At 42.8% G+C, this 14,542-nt stretch overlaps 1 protein-coding gene across 13 annotated transcripts in view; it reads left to right on the forward strand.

Moving 5' to 3' along the window:
- Nucleotides 1–4,244: 4,244 nt before the first annotated feature.
- MRTFB (myocardin related transcription factor B) overlaps nucleotides 4,245–14,542 on the forward strand; it is a 64,026-nt gene continuing 53,728 nt past the window's right edge. For 6 of the 13 annotated variants that reach the window (XM_042864261.1, XM_042864276.1, XM_042864274.1 and 3 more), the window contains exons 1-2: nucleotides 4,245–4,315; nucleotides 5,844–5,896. The gene's annotated coding sequence lies outside the window, so the exon portion shown is untranslated. Of the gene's footprint in view, nucleotides 4,316–4,683; nucleotides 4,749–4,800; nucleotides 5,115–5,185; nucleotides 5,204–5,843; nucleotides 5,897–14,542 lie in introns of those variants that run through there. The other 7 variants (XM_042864266.1, XM_042864271.1, XM_042864263.1 and 4 more) reach the window with 6 other exon arrangements.

Here is a 14,542-nt window from a genome sequence, read left to right on the forward strand (position 1 = left end):
AGCTGCAGCAGCACAAGTATTGCTGATGATAAAACTAGGTTGCACAACTCAACCAGCCACATAGTTCTCATCCCAAGCAGAAAAGGGACATGAAAAGGATGGTGCTTAAAAGGTAGGAGGAAGAACATGAATAATTACTTTTCAGGGAGCGCAAAACGACGTGACCACCTTCAGATTTCCCCCATTTGTTGCTAAGCAGCATACTTTAGTCACAAGCTCTGACTTACAAAATGAATGGCAGCCTCCCCACATTTTGCTATTTTTACATTTTGAACAGTTCTTCTTCCAAGCTTTCATTATAGCAAACAAAAATGCTTGAACAAAAAAAGATGGCCAAGAGATATTTGAACCCCTGGGGAAAAAGTCTTCATTGCTACCTGGGACGAGCAGGTCATGGACTCCCCAGTCTCCAGCAAGGAATTAAGGAGAACCTTCATCTCCTACTTAACATAAGAAGTGCTTCTTGCTTCTCAGGACAGAGCTTTACACAAGACAGAACTCACGTGATGTAAAAGGTGAGAATATCATACAGTTAGTTTTGTAAATTCATCATCAGTTTGCAATTTGCACAAACAAATCCCAAGTTTTTTCCTCTGGTGGTGGTGAATTAATTGTATTAATTCTTTCAGTGTGTATCAAGGATGTCTTCCCAGTGAACAGACATGCACTTGGTGCTCTGGGCATCCTAGCAGAAATTAAAATTAAATCAACTCTGTGCAAGAAATTCTCATTTAATTAGCCATAAGCAGCCACAAGTGCTCCAAGACTGAATGCCAAACTTCCACATAGCAGACATCCTCTCGCCAAATGCTTTGGTGCACTAACAGAAATTTCAGCAAATTCTGATTCTCAAAGAGCTGGGGAAGCAATCAATAAGGAGTTCAGAATCTTTCATAAACTGTTACCCATTAAGCTCTCCTATTTCTGCAGCTTAAGCACACTGCGTTTGCAACTCAATTAAACAACAGCAGCGGTCACTTTAAAGTATGAATTTACCATCAGCTCCGTCATCTTTGATACTCAAAAAATGACCAAATTTTGAAGTAAGGTAACGCTGGGAGTCCTGTGGACCATGTGATGTGAGCAGAAGGTGCTTTCTGAAAAGGGGAACAATGTATTCAGTAGTTTCAGCAGGGCTTTTCCTGTATTTCTGAAGAGAGGACAGAACATTTTTGCAAGGTCTGCTAAACTGGCTTCATGGTGACAAACAATATTCCTTCTATCCAGTCCCTTTGCTGGATATCAGTAAAGGAGACAATAAGTATTACCATCAGATGCTTTTCATTGTTTGTTGTCATTGGCAAGAAGACTGAACAGAGATTCTGGAGTTCCCTATGGAAATACAGAATCTACTATCAGCTCAAATTTTGGAGGATACAAAGTGCTTAAAATGATTGAAGTGCAGAGATAAGAGGTATTTGTTAACATATGTCCCAGTTAGAGACCTACCCAAAGAAATGGGAACGAATCCCTTTGGCAGTGAAAATAAGGCAAGCACCTCTGCAGTGCTAATAGAAAGCTTCCCTCGTTTGGACATGATCAAAACTCCTTACAAGCAACTTCTGCAGCCATATCCTGCAATGAACTCTCGGGCTTCACTTGGCTTCCTCTGTGGACTATGTATACTCTATATATATGCTGGAAAAACTGCAATTACTTTCTGACAAAAATACCTGCAGCAATGAAGAAGCATTATAAAATGCTCTTCTCACTAAATGGATCTTAATAACACATAATTAAAATTCTTACAGGCTAATTATTCAGTAAGCCTTAATTGTGAGACAAAAAACTCATACGCTGTGTACTAGTTGGAATCTGAGCAGGAAAAAGAAAAGAGAGAAGTAGTTCATTGGTGTTCCTGGGTAAGGGCAGATTTACAGAAGTACTCTGAAATGCACTTTTTTTTTTATCCCATGCACAGAAATCTGTCTCATGGGCATGAATATATCCATGAAGGCATATTTCCAACACGTTCTACAGTGTATCTAAAGAAGTCTGAACAGATTCAAGACAGTGATTAAAAAAACAAAGAAAATTTTTACGATAAGTATAACTCATCTCTGTAAGGAGGTGCAAAGGTATGACACACTTCATCCGAGAGGGTGCTAATTGTGGTTGGTGAGGAAACTCGAGAATGAAAGCTCGTCTCTGGGGCTGCATAAGTTTGGCTACAATTTAAACAAAGTACTTCAGTTATTTGTGTTAGAAGTTTCAAATACTTGCTAGAGAAGGACGCTACAAATGAGCACTGTAATGCCTGCAGATAGGGATAATGAAAAACAAAAAGCATTTCCTGAATATACACACCAACTTCTTTAAAATTATTTGCTAAAATTTACACTAGTACTGCAAATGAGATTCTACTGAGTGCAATTCCTCCCACATGTGTGCGATTCCTTGGTGTAGTTAACAAACACATCAGAAAAACAGAGTAGACAGCACGGTTCTACGACCAACTACTCCACGCGTTTGTCGCACTTGTTTCTGCTGCAAGTAAACGTGGAGTTCACTGTTACTCTTAGAGGCAAATGCCAAGTTGTGGGACTGAACTTTCCTGCAGCAAGAAGGAAGTGCCACAAATGTTTGTGCCCGAGACAGGAAAGGTGGTGCTCAAAGTCAAGAGCTATTGTGACGAGTTGGACAATTTCCACTAAGATATGGGAGATACCATGCTCAAGAAGTTATTTGATTCTTTAAATGTGTCCTCCTTCCCATGCACTGGCTAGTGTCCAAACACCTTCAAGAAATGAGCATCAGTTGTGTTTAATGTGAACCTTTTAATACATCTTTTTTTTCTAATACTTCCTTTCTTCATGTTTTTAGCACTGCACAGTACTGCTTACCATTAGAAGTCAGTAACTGCACAGTATCAACCACATATTTACCATTCTAATAATTAATTACAGATGCTTTAAATGCTTGCATGTGCTGAAATAAATAGAATAATCTAAGCTGCATGCAACAATGGAAAGACTTTGCACATCTTGCACAAGTACCTGCTTGTTTCTATATATCACGTGTATTATCTGGGATGAGGTAAAGCATTTTTGAACCAATTACGTAACCTCTATTTTTATACACAAGACAGAAATATGGATAAATGCTGCTATCGCCTGAAATCACAGATAATTTTTTTTTTCCTTTGATTTTGCAATGCAGACTGAACTTTGTCAACTTCATCTCTCCATAGCAAATGGATTGCTTGTGCTTGTTTTGAGGAGAACAAAAAAATATATATTGCCTGCATTGCCGGTTCTAACAGCAGACTCACATCTGAACTGTTTCACTCAGAGGCTGACAGAAGTGAACCTGGAGTGAGCCACAGGTTTCACCGAGATCTTTAATAGTGCACTGTTGCTCCCAGGCCATCGCTGGTGTAAGTTTGTTTCTGAAATTGGTTAAAATCTGATTAAGTAATAATTAAAATACAATTAAGTAACTGTAATTCAGAGGAACGTGTAAGTTACGTGTTCTAGTTTAAAAGCCAAAACAAACCACCCCCCTTCCAACCCACCAATTCAAACAAGCCACGTTTGAAACGTCAGCGCATTCGTCTGCAATGAAGTACACCAGAATGTTTGAAGTTGTATGAAGTCCTACAACTTTTTAATGTACGTGCGGGTTTTGTTTGAAGGCACCAAAAGCCTCAGCAGAGCCGGGGCCCAAACCGGGTTAGATTCCACGAGGCCTCCGCCAGCCGCAGCCTCCCGGCGAGCAGACAGACAGACAGACAGAGACAGACACAAACACACACACACACACACACACACACACCGCCCGGCAGCTCAGCTCTCAGCCGCCGCGATAAAGAGCGCAGGGCGGATCTGGAGCTGCCGAGCACAGCCCCGCAGGCCCCGCTCTACCGAAGGAGCGCCTGCGCTCCCGCACGGGCCGCGCTCCCACCGCCTTCCCCGAGCGGCGCCGCTCCCCTCCCGGCCCCGCGCGCAGCTCGGACGTCCCGACTTCTCAACGCTACGGCCGCGGCTCCGCCCGGCTCCCACACGGCGCGGTCCAAAGCCGCGGCCCGGGGCCCGCCCTCACCTCGGGCGCCCGACGGAGCGCCGCGGCCTCCCGCCTCGGGGCGGAGCTCCGGAGACGGGCGGGGCGGCGCGCGGAGCTTCGGCCGGGTTCCGTGAGAGGGCGCGCGGCGCACGGAAGCGGCGGCCCCGAACGCCGGCCCTTCCCGCCCCCGCACGCGCGAGGCGGCCGCGCGGCGTCAGCGCGCGCTCCCCGCCCCCGCCCGAGGGCCGACCGCCGGGGCCGGTCTCGGAGCTCGCGAGAGGACGGCGCGTCCGCGGCGGCGTCGGGTGAGCGGGTGAGCGAGGGCGGGAGGGCGCGCGAGGGAGCGAGCGGGGGGCGGGCGGCGCCGCGGCCCGGCCGGGCCTCTCCGCGCCTCAAGCGCCGGCTGGCGGGAAGGCCGCGGGTCGGGCGCCGAGGAGAGCGCGAAGAGTGGCGCCGCAGCCCGACGGGCCGCCCGCTCTCCCTGGCCGGAGCCGTCGTAAAGGGCCGAGGCCCGCGGGCCGGCGCTGGCCGCGGGCCCCGAGCGGAGCGCCGTCCTCCCGCCGTTGGAGGGCGGTGTCCCCTCGGCTCGGCTCCTCTGCACCGCTCGGCGCCCGCCCCGCCCCTCCCGCAGGTGGCTTCCCGGCCCTCGGCGTGCCCTGCGGCGGTGCTCCGCGCCCCGGGCCGCCCGTGTGGGACGGCTGCGGATTCGCGCATTTTTAATTCGGTGTAGGACGGAGAAGTGACGGGTGAGGAGCCGGGCGCGGGCCGTCCTTCGGGCTGAAAGACGTCCGCGGGCCCGGCCTTAGCGATTAAGCGGGTTAAATGAAAGGCTTTCGTTCTCGGAGCGCTGAGCGATCCGGTGGCCAGTCCGCTCCTGCGGTCTATTCCCGCACTCGTACGGAAGCCCTTGTATTGGGACTAGTCCTAAAATAAGATTTCAAGTTTGCAGGGGAAAGCTACACCAAGGAGGGACGTCCAGGCAGAGATCCCAGCCCAGTGACAGTCACCCTTAAATGAGGTCTAAGAGAGCTGCAGCCAGGCTGCACCCCTTCCAACTGCACAGCTGCATTGCTCCCACCTGTGCTCCCAGAGCTGACCGGGTCCTTTCCCAGGTGATCAATCAGTGGTTCAGGCCGTGACTCAACAGCTCCCATACATCAGCCTTCAGGATAACTGTGATTTCTGAGCTTTCCTAAATATGGTACACAGTAGGTTTTTGCTGTCATTACATGTGTGTATATGCATACATGTGTATGTGCATTCTGTAATGTGCTAATAAATGATAATTGAAGAAATGTTTCAATTCTCATAGCGTAAAGCCAAAACATGACTGTTACCGGTTTCCTTTTTCTTTAGAGAGGTTCATTTGTATTGGTATCTGTAGGTAAATAAGATATGCTTCTGTCAGTACATGAAGTTACAGTGAATAAATATAACAAGCAGTTGAACTTTGAAGCGTAAAGACATTCCAGCTGTAAAGGATCCTGCAGATAGGACTTGAAGGAGCTAGAACTTGTTTCGTGTATTGCGGTTGGGTTGGAAGGGGTGGGTGTTGCATCTCGACCTCCTTTGCCAGAGGTAACTGGAAAAACAATTAACTGGTATGTTAGAATTTGAACCACAATGTGAAACATGCTGAAGAGTGAAATCAGAACACAGTGAAAGTAGTTTGCCTTAATGATTTTTAACACAGGAACTTTAACATAAAAGTGTAAGAGCTGAGAAAGAAAAACTCGGATTATTATGTTTTAAATTTGAGCGAGATGATATATGTAACTTTTAAGACAATCCTTGTGACATCTTTTGTGATCTTTGTTTTTCTTATCTTTTCCATTTACCAGAAATGTGCTGAAAGCAGACACTACAAGAAGATACTGTAAGAGAAGGATCCAAGGTAAGTGCTGCATCTTAAAACTACTGCAGTTTCTTTAATACAGGTTTTTTAATTAATGAAACTGTGGTATGAAACTTATGTGGTTGTTTGTTTTTTTTTTTTCTTCTTCTTAATGAGCCATGTATTATATATTAGTCATTATTATATATTTTATATATACCACATGTAGGATTATTTTATAATCCTGGTGAAGTTGATGGTTTTTCATATAAAAATGTGTGGTTTTTTTGTATAAAAATGTTTTTTCTCATGCAAAAAAAAAGGAATTTGGGGATACGGTTAAGTCATGTATTCTCTTTTTTTGAGGATTGTCATGTTTACAAGCCTTTGCAGATTTTGGAAGACTGTTTCTAAATGTTAGCAGCATTTTGTTTATATTGAACAGCTACTTGGCAGTGACTCAGGTTACTTTATCAGCAGAGCACGTTACAGCACGGCACTTCCAGACTGCTGCCATACCAGCACGTTGTGATTAAATAGGTCCTGTTGTAGATGAAGATGGGAAGCTGCCTTCTCACAGGGAGTAACAGAGAACCTTGTGGTAGGATTGTACTTCAGTGTTAAGAAAACTGAACAGCTTAGTAAAATAAGGTGTACAATCAATGAATGTGCAGATGTTATAGTTATGGAATATGCCAGAGAGCTTGGCTCAGCAGGTTATAATAACAAAAAGAGAATAGATAGAAAGCCTACCTGCATCCTGGGCTTGCTGTGAAACTCCAAAGGAGGGATCTCCAAAAAGAGACCCTTCCCCTCTGGTAGTCAGCTCCTAATTGGGTCTAGGAGAGGTGCAGCCAGGCTCCACCCCTTCCAGCAGCACGGTGAATTGCCTGCACCTGTGCTCCCAGGGCTGACTCAGTGCTCGCCTCAGGTGATCAATCAGAGGTTCAGGCCATGATTCACGCCTCCTTGATCATTTCTGAGGCCTTTCTAAGATAAAACAGAGCGTTATTTCATCACTGCTGAAAAAGCCAGACAAATTTTATGGCTAAGAACCACTTAAGAGCCTGCAAGAAGAGCAACAAGTACAAAATCTTCTGGATGTGTGCAGAAAATAGTATGAATCTGGAGCATTGATGTAGTCCAACAAATCTGCTTGCAGCCTAAGCCAAACTGGAATCTACCACTGGAATATCCCAGCCAGACAGTGGAATGTAGTGAGAATAATTTAGTGCAGTCTGACTTAAAAAGCAAAGATAATTTCCAGAGTTTACTAAGAATTTTTAATTATGGCTCTAGGAGTGTGGTGGTCTGCCTTTATGCTAACTTGCCATTTGTGTAACCACGCTGAATGATTGGGTACGTTTGACTTTCCTAGTGTGCAAATGGTATCAAGATACTTCATGGAATCACATTTCTCCCCTGGTCATAAAATGCAGTGAAAGCTACCAATAATGGGCTTGGAAATATTCAGTGTATGATTTCTCTATGCTTCACCTAATCACTTGTGAAAGCCTATTGCTTCATTTGATGGAAGAGAACCCGAGATGTGACTTGGCTGGCTTCTAGAGGGTTTTGAATTGGATGGTGCTATCTCCTGCCTTGCCTGTACTTTTTTTTGAATTTTTTGGACAAGTTAACTGGCTTCTGAGAGAAATATCTCAGCTGATTTTGTAACCATACTCCTAAGTTTGATGTTTAGTAGAGAAGTCCTCGTCAGACAGAACTCTGATGGGCAGCAGCTGTCTGGACAGTCAGAAATATTCACTCTGGACTGGCCATATAGGACAGCCTGTCAATTGTCTGGCGAGGGTGGCAAGTGAGGCACAGTTGGGAAACTGGAGTTACTGGAAGCTTGGACTGCTAACAAATCCTAGTTTTCAGGGAGAGTAATCTCATTTGATAAACACTTAGCTCTAAAATAATTAGTAAATGAATAAATGAAATAATAAAATCAAATTAAAATACTATTTCAGTTTTTGTTGTGTAATTTCAAGTCACTTAATCTTATTTAACTGTTCTATCAGAAGAGGCAAGTGTAGCATTAGAAATGAATAATTGATGATCTTAGTAAATAGGAAGATACTGAATGAAAATGTAGTCATGGTCCATTTGAATATTGTAGAACTACACCAGTGGAAATACGGAGGTCACTCCAAAAGTAATACCTCCTAATTATTTCAGTGAAAACTACAGCAGACACGAAGGGCACAACATGACTTGACAGAGCAAATTCTCAGCTACAAAACACTATTTTTCAACATAGTCATCAGTAGTAGTTACGCTTTTTTTGCCAGTGATAAACAAGACCCTGCATGCCGTGCTCGTAAAAACCCGTGTGCCCATCTGAAACATGACTAGTCTTTCACATCACTATTGCCACTGCTGAAATGCACCACCTACTGCCTCACTGTACTAACAGCCACTGTTTGGTTTCCATTAATGTTCACAAGTGCTGATGAAAGTCGTTGAGGGCCCTTTTTTCCACATGGAGGAATTCAGTTCCACCCTTTGCTCCCCCCACACTTCCATGTCAGGCGCCATTCTGTCCCAGTGCCCCTCTGCTGCCATCTGTCACACAGCAACAACCTGTCACGGAATGTTGGTGGGCAGGTTCAGCCTCTGCTGCCATCCCACCAACAGCTGCCGCTGACGTCAGGGCTGACATCACAAGATAGGAGGCATTACTTTCAGAGCAGACCTTGTATTAAATTGTCTCTTTCTAATCACGGTGTAGTAATTTGCAATTCTGCTCCACACTAAGGGTAAATATAAACAGTCCTCTCTTTTTTGTAGTTGCACTGCACTTTGTTCTGTGCTGATTAATAATAATGCTTTCTAGGCATATTAATCACAGAATTGCTCAGGTTGAAAAAGACCGCCAAGGCCATGGAGTCCAACCTCAGTGTAACCGTACTCCCCTACCTCTAACAGCCCTCTGCTAAATCACGGCCCTGAGCACCGCATCCAAATGGATTTTACACACATCCAGGGATGGTGACTAAAGCCTTGCTGGGCAGCCCATTGCAGTGCTTAATAACCTTTCTGTAAATAAGTTTTTCCTGATATCCAACCTAAACCTCCCCTGGCACAACTTGAGGCCATTTCCCCTTGTCCTGTCACCAGTGAGAAGAGACCAGCCCCGCTCTGCTGCAATCACCTTTCAGGTATTGGAAGAGAGCAATCAGGTCTCCCTTCAGCCTCCTTTTCCCCAGACCAAACAGCCCCAGCTCCTTCAGTCTCTCCTCATAGGCCACATTCTCCAAGCCCTTCACAGCCTCGTTGCCCCTCTCTGGACCTGCTCCAGCACTTCCATGTCCTTTCGGCATTGATGTGCCCAAAACTGAACACAGCACTTGAGATGAGGCCTCACCAGGGCCGAGTACAGGGGAATCATGTTTCATGATAACCAAAATACAGGCTTAGGTAACACAGAACAGCCTGGTACACTATTCTTCTGAAAGCAATGGGAATTGTTCTCATGTATAATTGAAGTGGTGAACTTAATGCTGAGTGCTTTAGGCCCATGGAGGCAAGAACTCAGATAAGTTGCCAGGACTTCTTACTTTTCCAGCATGAAGCTGGGGGCAAGACATTTTCCTTTGTTTCTGTCATGGTAAATACAGTGCTAGGTGTAGTCTGTCTGCAACCCTTGATTCTTACAGGGAATATGTCTGTTACTCTTTTAGCAACATGCCTGAACAACTAGAATTAAGCTTGTTTGCAAATCAACATTTCATCTTTTCATCACAAAATAAATGTTTCATCTTTGCATCTGTACATGAGATTTTTCTGTGCTGCATCAAGCATAGTGAGCTTGACTTCCTGACATTGATTCCTGAGCGGTTTTTATCATCTTAGGACTATTCCTTCATAGTCACTTTGGAGCAAAAGTTTTTCAAATTTTTCTTTTGTGATAGAGATTGACAGCTGCTGTAAAGTTACACTGAGGCTGTCTGAGCCACCACCACAAAAATCTTCCGTATCCTGAATCTCTGAAACAAACTCACATTGCAGAATATGTTAAACTGTGTTCAGATTATTGTTATTAAATCCAGATGTTAATTTAACAGTTGTGCACTTGTGTGATGAGCTGAATCTCTCTGATAGTTTACTCCATATTTTAAGATCTCACATTTGGGTACTTGGCTAAAGCCGCTAATTAAATGTGTGAAAACTGGTTTTAAATCTGGGCATGATGCCAAAGGCAACGGAGAGAGAGGAGTCAGAGTTGAGCTCGTTTTTGATCTTCACACCGAACAGTGAAACACAAATGAACCAAACGTGGAAAAAAAAAAGGCAGGCTCGTTTTTTCTTCCTTTATCCAAAAGGGAATTTGCAACGTAATCAGCCATGATCTGTCATCATGAAAAAGGTGGGCAGTGGCATTTTTGTTGTTGGAAGGCTAGGAAACAGTTGCTGAAAACTCGATTAAAAATTCTAGAGACGTTAAAGTCAGTCTGCCAGACAATCTTACTGTAAATGAAAAAGAGCTCAAGAAAAATTCAAAAGCAGAGAAATTTGTGAAAATAGAGTTCCAGGTGGTATATTCCACTGAAGTCCAGTTCTTGCTCTTAAAGGCTCTTACATCTCACAAAGTGATGACTTTCTCAATATTTCCTATCCGCAGAGAGACACCGACACACAGCCAGGGAGGCACGGGCATTGCTGGCTCTATCCTTTATTTTGCTCCCCTTTCATAGAATATGAAAATGTATTGTTTGATGAGGTCCTAATCCTGCAAAGCTTTAAGCGTCCGTTTATGACATCACACTCATTGCACAAAGTTAAACACATGCTGATGGTCTTCAGGATTTGGAAACAGATGTTAGTACAGCTTTAGGAAAGCGATGGCTGTGACTTAGCATAAGCAAGGAGATCTATAAATGTCATTGATGAGTACTCATAGTGAGTTATGTCTTACAAAGTGTTCACACTTAAATGTAATCCGTGTGGACGTGCTGTGTCACAGTAATCTCACTTTGTTTTAAAGCACTGTGCAAGTTGTACAGATAGCAGTATTTTTGTATGTAGTGAATTAGCAGCCTTTCTCCATGTATTTGATTTGTGCACGTAAGTCACTTTGTAAGTGTGAAAGCAAAGCAGAATTTGTGCTTTATTTGCTCATCTTTCTTCGGTGATAACACAGTGAAAGAGGGGCTCAGAGTGAGTGTGTTGTGGACATGGAGCTTTCTAAATATGCCAAAATTACTGTACAGAAATTAACAGAATCTTTATAATGACTACATTTCTCTTGAATTGTACCACTTGTGTGTTATATTTTTGACCAATAAATCTCTTTAATTATTTCAGAGCATTTGGGTGTTCATTATGGTACCATGTTACTTGGTAGGAAATACTTCCATAGCTTGTTTTTCAGGGCTCTTTCTTAAAAAAAAAAAAATCTTAAAAACACATCCATGAGAAAAATAACTTAAACCAGATTATCAAAAGGAATGCCCTCACAGTGTGATACAAGTGATGAATGTGATAACAATGCTTGCTACCACGAAATACTGATAAATTGGTCCAAAAGCAAAGCTGAGCAGGCAACAAGTGGGTTTGGCCCTTGCTTTTACTTCTGCAAAAAAGTCCAGTTTTTCTGGAGTTCAGCTGATACATTTAAGGTAAATACTGAATATAGTTACAACATCACACAACTATGTGACGTTATGGGAATGATTGAAAACTGTTTTGTAGGTTAACATATCACATGCTGCAATTTCATCAGGGGTTTCTGTTCAGCAAAAGGATTTTAATAACCTATTTGTAATGGTAACGGTCACCTTGTTTCAGGTAAATAATTAATGAGAAGTCATTACTTGCTGTTCAGTATTGGTCGTTTCTGGATGTGTATGGGTTATTTACATTAATTCTTCTTTGCATCTGTGTCAGTTGAAGCAGCAGTTACACTGTGAGCTGCAGACGCTGTCAGTTTATGAAAGTGAGCAAATGCAGTCAGTTCGTGCAAAATGCAAACCACCCACGTGGCTGCAGGAATTAAAAATCTTCCACTATGAAACAAGCTTCAGAGAATCACTCTACATCTGTAGATGGCTTCAGCCATCTTTCTCTGCTTTTGTGAATAATGCAGTGTAACTGCTGATTTCTCCTGCACTCGGATCAGCGTGGTGCGACAAGCTGAGCTGTTCTGGCTGCGGCAGATCTGAGTTGAGTGGTTAATGACTCCCTCCTTCCCCTGCCAGATGTTCCACCCTTTCTCAGTTTCACCAGCTTAACCATTTGACTGCTTTCTTACCAGGTCCTGTAAAGCAGGCCTAGTTCTAAGAAGTCATTTGCACAACTGGAAAAACAGGAAGGTGGACTCTGGGAGGTGTTGAAATGTTGATGGTAACAACCTACAGCAGTCAGCAGCGCATCTTTCTCTGCACAGAGAAAGTTCTGAGCAGAAGCAAATGTGGGAAACACACAACTAGAAATCTGAAAACGGGGATGGATAAAGCGCCGTACAATACATACATTCTTTTTTTACAGTATACAGTATAGTGTAGGGTCTGGGATTTTTTTTGGTATGTTTTTGCAAAAATACCTTTTAATGGAATTCAAAAGTATGTCTTTGAGGAAGGAGAGGCATTAGATTTTTCAGCTTTTTTTTTTGCTGATTTTTCAATGATGAAGCACTTGGTGTGTTTTGGTGTTGGTGAATTGCTTCAGCCAGTGTTTAGAAACACTCTGATGAATGAATTTCAGTGACTGTTAGATGACAGAAATGTCTGAGCGATCGGAAGGAATACTGAAGTAATTACCTTTTTATTGTGCTGTTGAAGAACAAAATGTCTAATATATACAGATGAAATTTAAATTACTATGTGGGAGAGAAATTACAGCTTGAAATGTTTTCAGACTTAGGAGTTTGTAAGCTGTGTGTTACGCTAGTTCTGATGTGTTTTTGAAATGCTCAAGAGCTTTTTTTGCATTATGCAGAAGGATATTAGAAAATGATATTTAGAAATGTTTCAGCCTGTGCTGTGAGGGTTTTTCTGGCTGTCCCAGCAGTTCAGACAAGGTCACAGTAAACCAGAAGTAGGATGGTGGAAGTCATCTGACCGACCAGTGACTGTCAGTCAGCACAGCTGCCGATGGTGGTTCTAACACAAGCGACCTGTGTCTGGTGACTGCTGTCAGACCTACCTGGTCAATAGCTGGAGTATTATATTACTTTAACATTTGAAGTAGATGTTCCAGCTGTGTTAAACAGCTCTTACTAAGGGTTATCCCTTTAGTTTCTTAAGAATAAGGCAGTGTTGCACTTCCTATGTTAAAATCCATTAGCAGTATATTCCTTGTAATTTAGAAATACTGTCTTTACTGTGAAGAGCAGTTTACAGACTATCATTTACTCACATCATATGAGTTACATTAATTCCTGAGGTTGTTACTTTCACTGTAAGTTTATAAATATTTTCCATAAGATCTCTGAAAATGATCAGTCTTCACTGAATGAATGAAATAATTTGTTGCAGTCAGGCTTTCTCCATTTTCGGACTGCACCTAGATGCAGTCTTTGAATACGAGAGGCTTTTTTCTCTGTATTTATTGACTTTCTGTTGAGCAGGTCTTCAGTTTTTAAGTATTTCTGAAGGCCGTTACATTTCTTCCCGTATCAGCTTATTCTTGGATGCTGCCAGTTGTGAGTAAGGGGAGGACTCTTCTGTTTCATTTAATATGGAGGGACATGAGAATGGTGATCGTTTTACAAGGAGAAGGTTTAATGACATTTTTCATTTCAAATTGCAGTTAGAGATAATACTAAAAAATAGCAGTCTTACGGATGCTAGAGCTGTTAAGTTTAGCAATCGATGCCGAACTCTACAGCAAACAGTTCTATAGTTGATCTCTCCTATTTATTTTTTATCAAGCAGATTTGTAGAGAAAGAAATATTGAAACATACAATAGTTTAACAGATAAGACTTCTTTGAAAGTGGCTTCAGGCAACATAAACTTTCCTGACCTAAAGTTTCTGCACTATTGGACTTCAGCTAATTTCAGTATGGAAAATGGAATTCCAGTTCATGTCAGTCTTGGAGTTCATGAGAAATTGTGAGGGCATGGACTGTGGATTACAGCATTGAACTGTTCAGAACCTCAGAGTCTTCAGGCACCCTACTAATAACATACTTCTGGTTATTTTAGAGTATGGATGTTGATCTGGGGGTTAAGTTGGATCTACTTATTATCTTTGTTGTGTACTCATAAAAAAGCAATAAGTGAAATCCCTTCCTGAGGTCTTGCTTTGTTAGCTGGGGTGCTGGTGAGCATCTTAGAAACATTTTTGATCTGACAAGTAAAAAGATTTTCTTTGCAAAGAGTATTGTTTTATTTTTGAAGCCAGAATGTTCTGTTTGCAATACATATCTTCACGCTTAATTTCCAGTGTTCAGGAAGTTGGGGATATGTGAGAGCTTTTTGTTCTGCTGTTTATTTTATATCTTAAGCTTCAACATTTGGATGTAAGCGTTCTCTTATTGTGCATTGTTACTGTATCTGTGAAAAAAAAGTGTAACAGTTCTTGGGAAGATGCTTTGGGGTGTAAATCTATTATGGATGGTATCATTGCATTCACATTCTGACCTTTTGTCACTACTGTATAAAAAGGCAGGTCACTGCATACTGCATGGGGTGTGAGCAGTACAACTACCATTCAAACACTCGCTGTTTGGCTCACTGTTACCAAATATAACACC

Source organism: Lagopus leucura, unplaced genomic scaffold (genome assembly GCF_019238085.1).
Source record: "Lagopus leucura isolate 7727_CA_CO unplaced genomic scaffold, USGS_WTPT01 Super-Scaffold_760, whole genome shotgun sequence".
NCBI classification, from domain to species: Eukaryota; Metazoa; Chordata; class Aves; order Galliformes; family Phasianidae; genus Lagopus; species Lagopus leucura.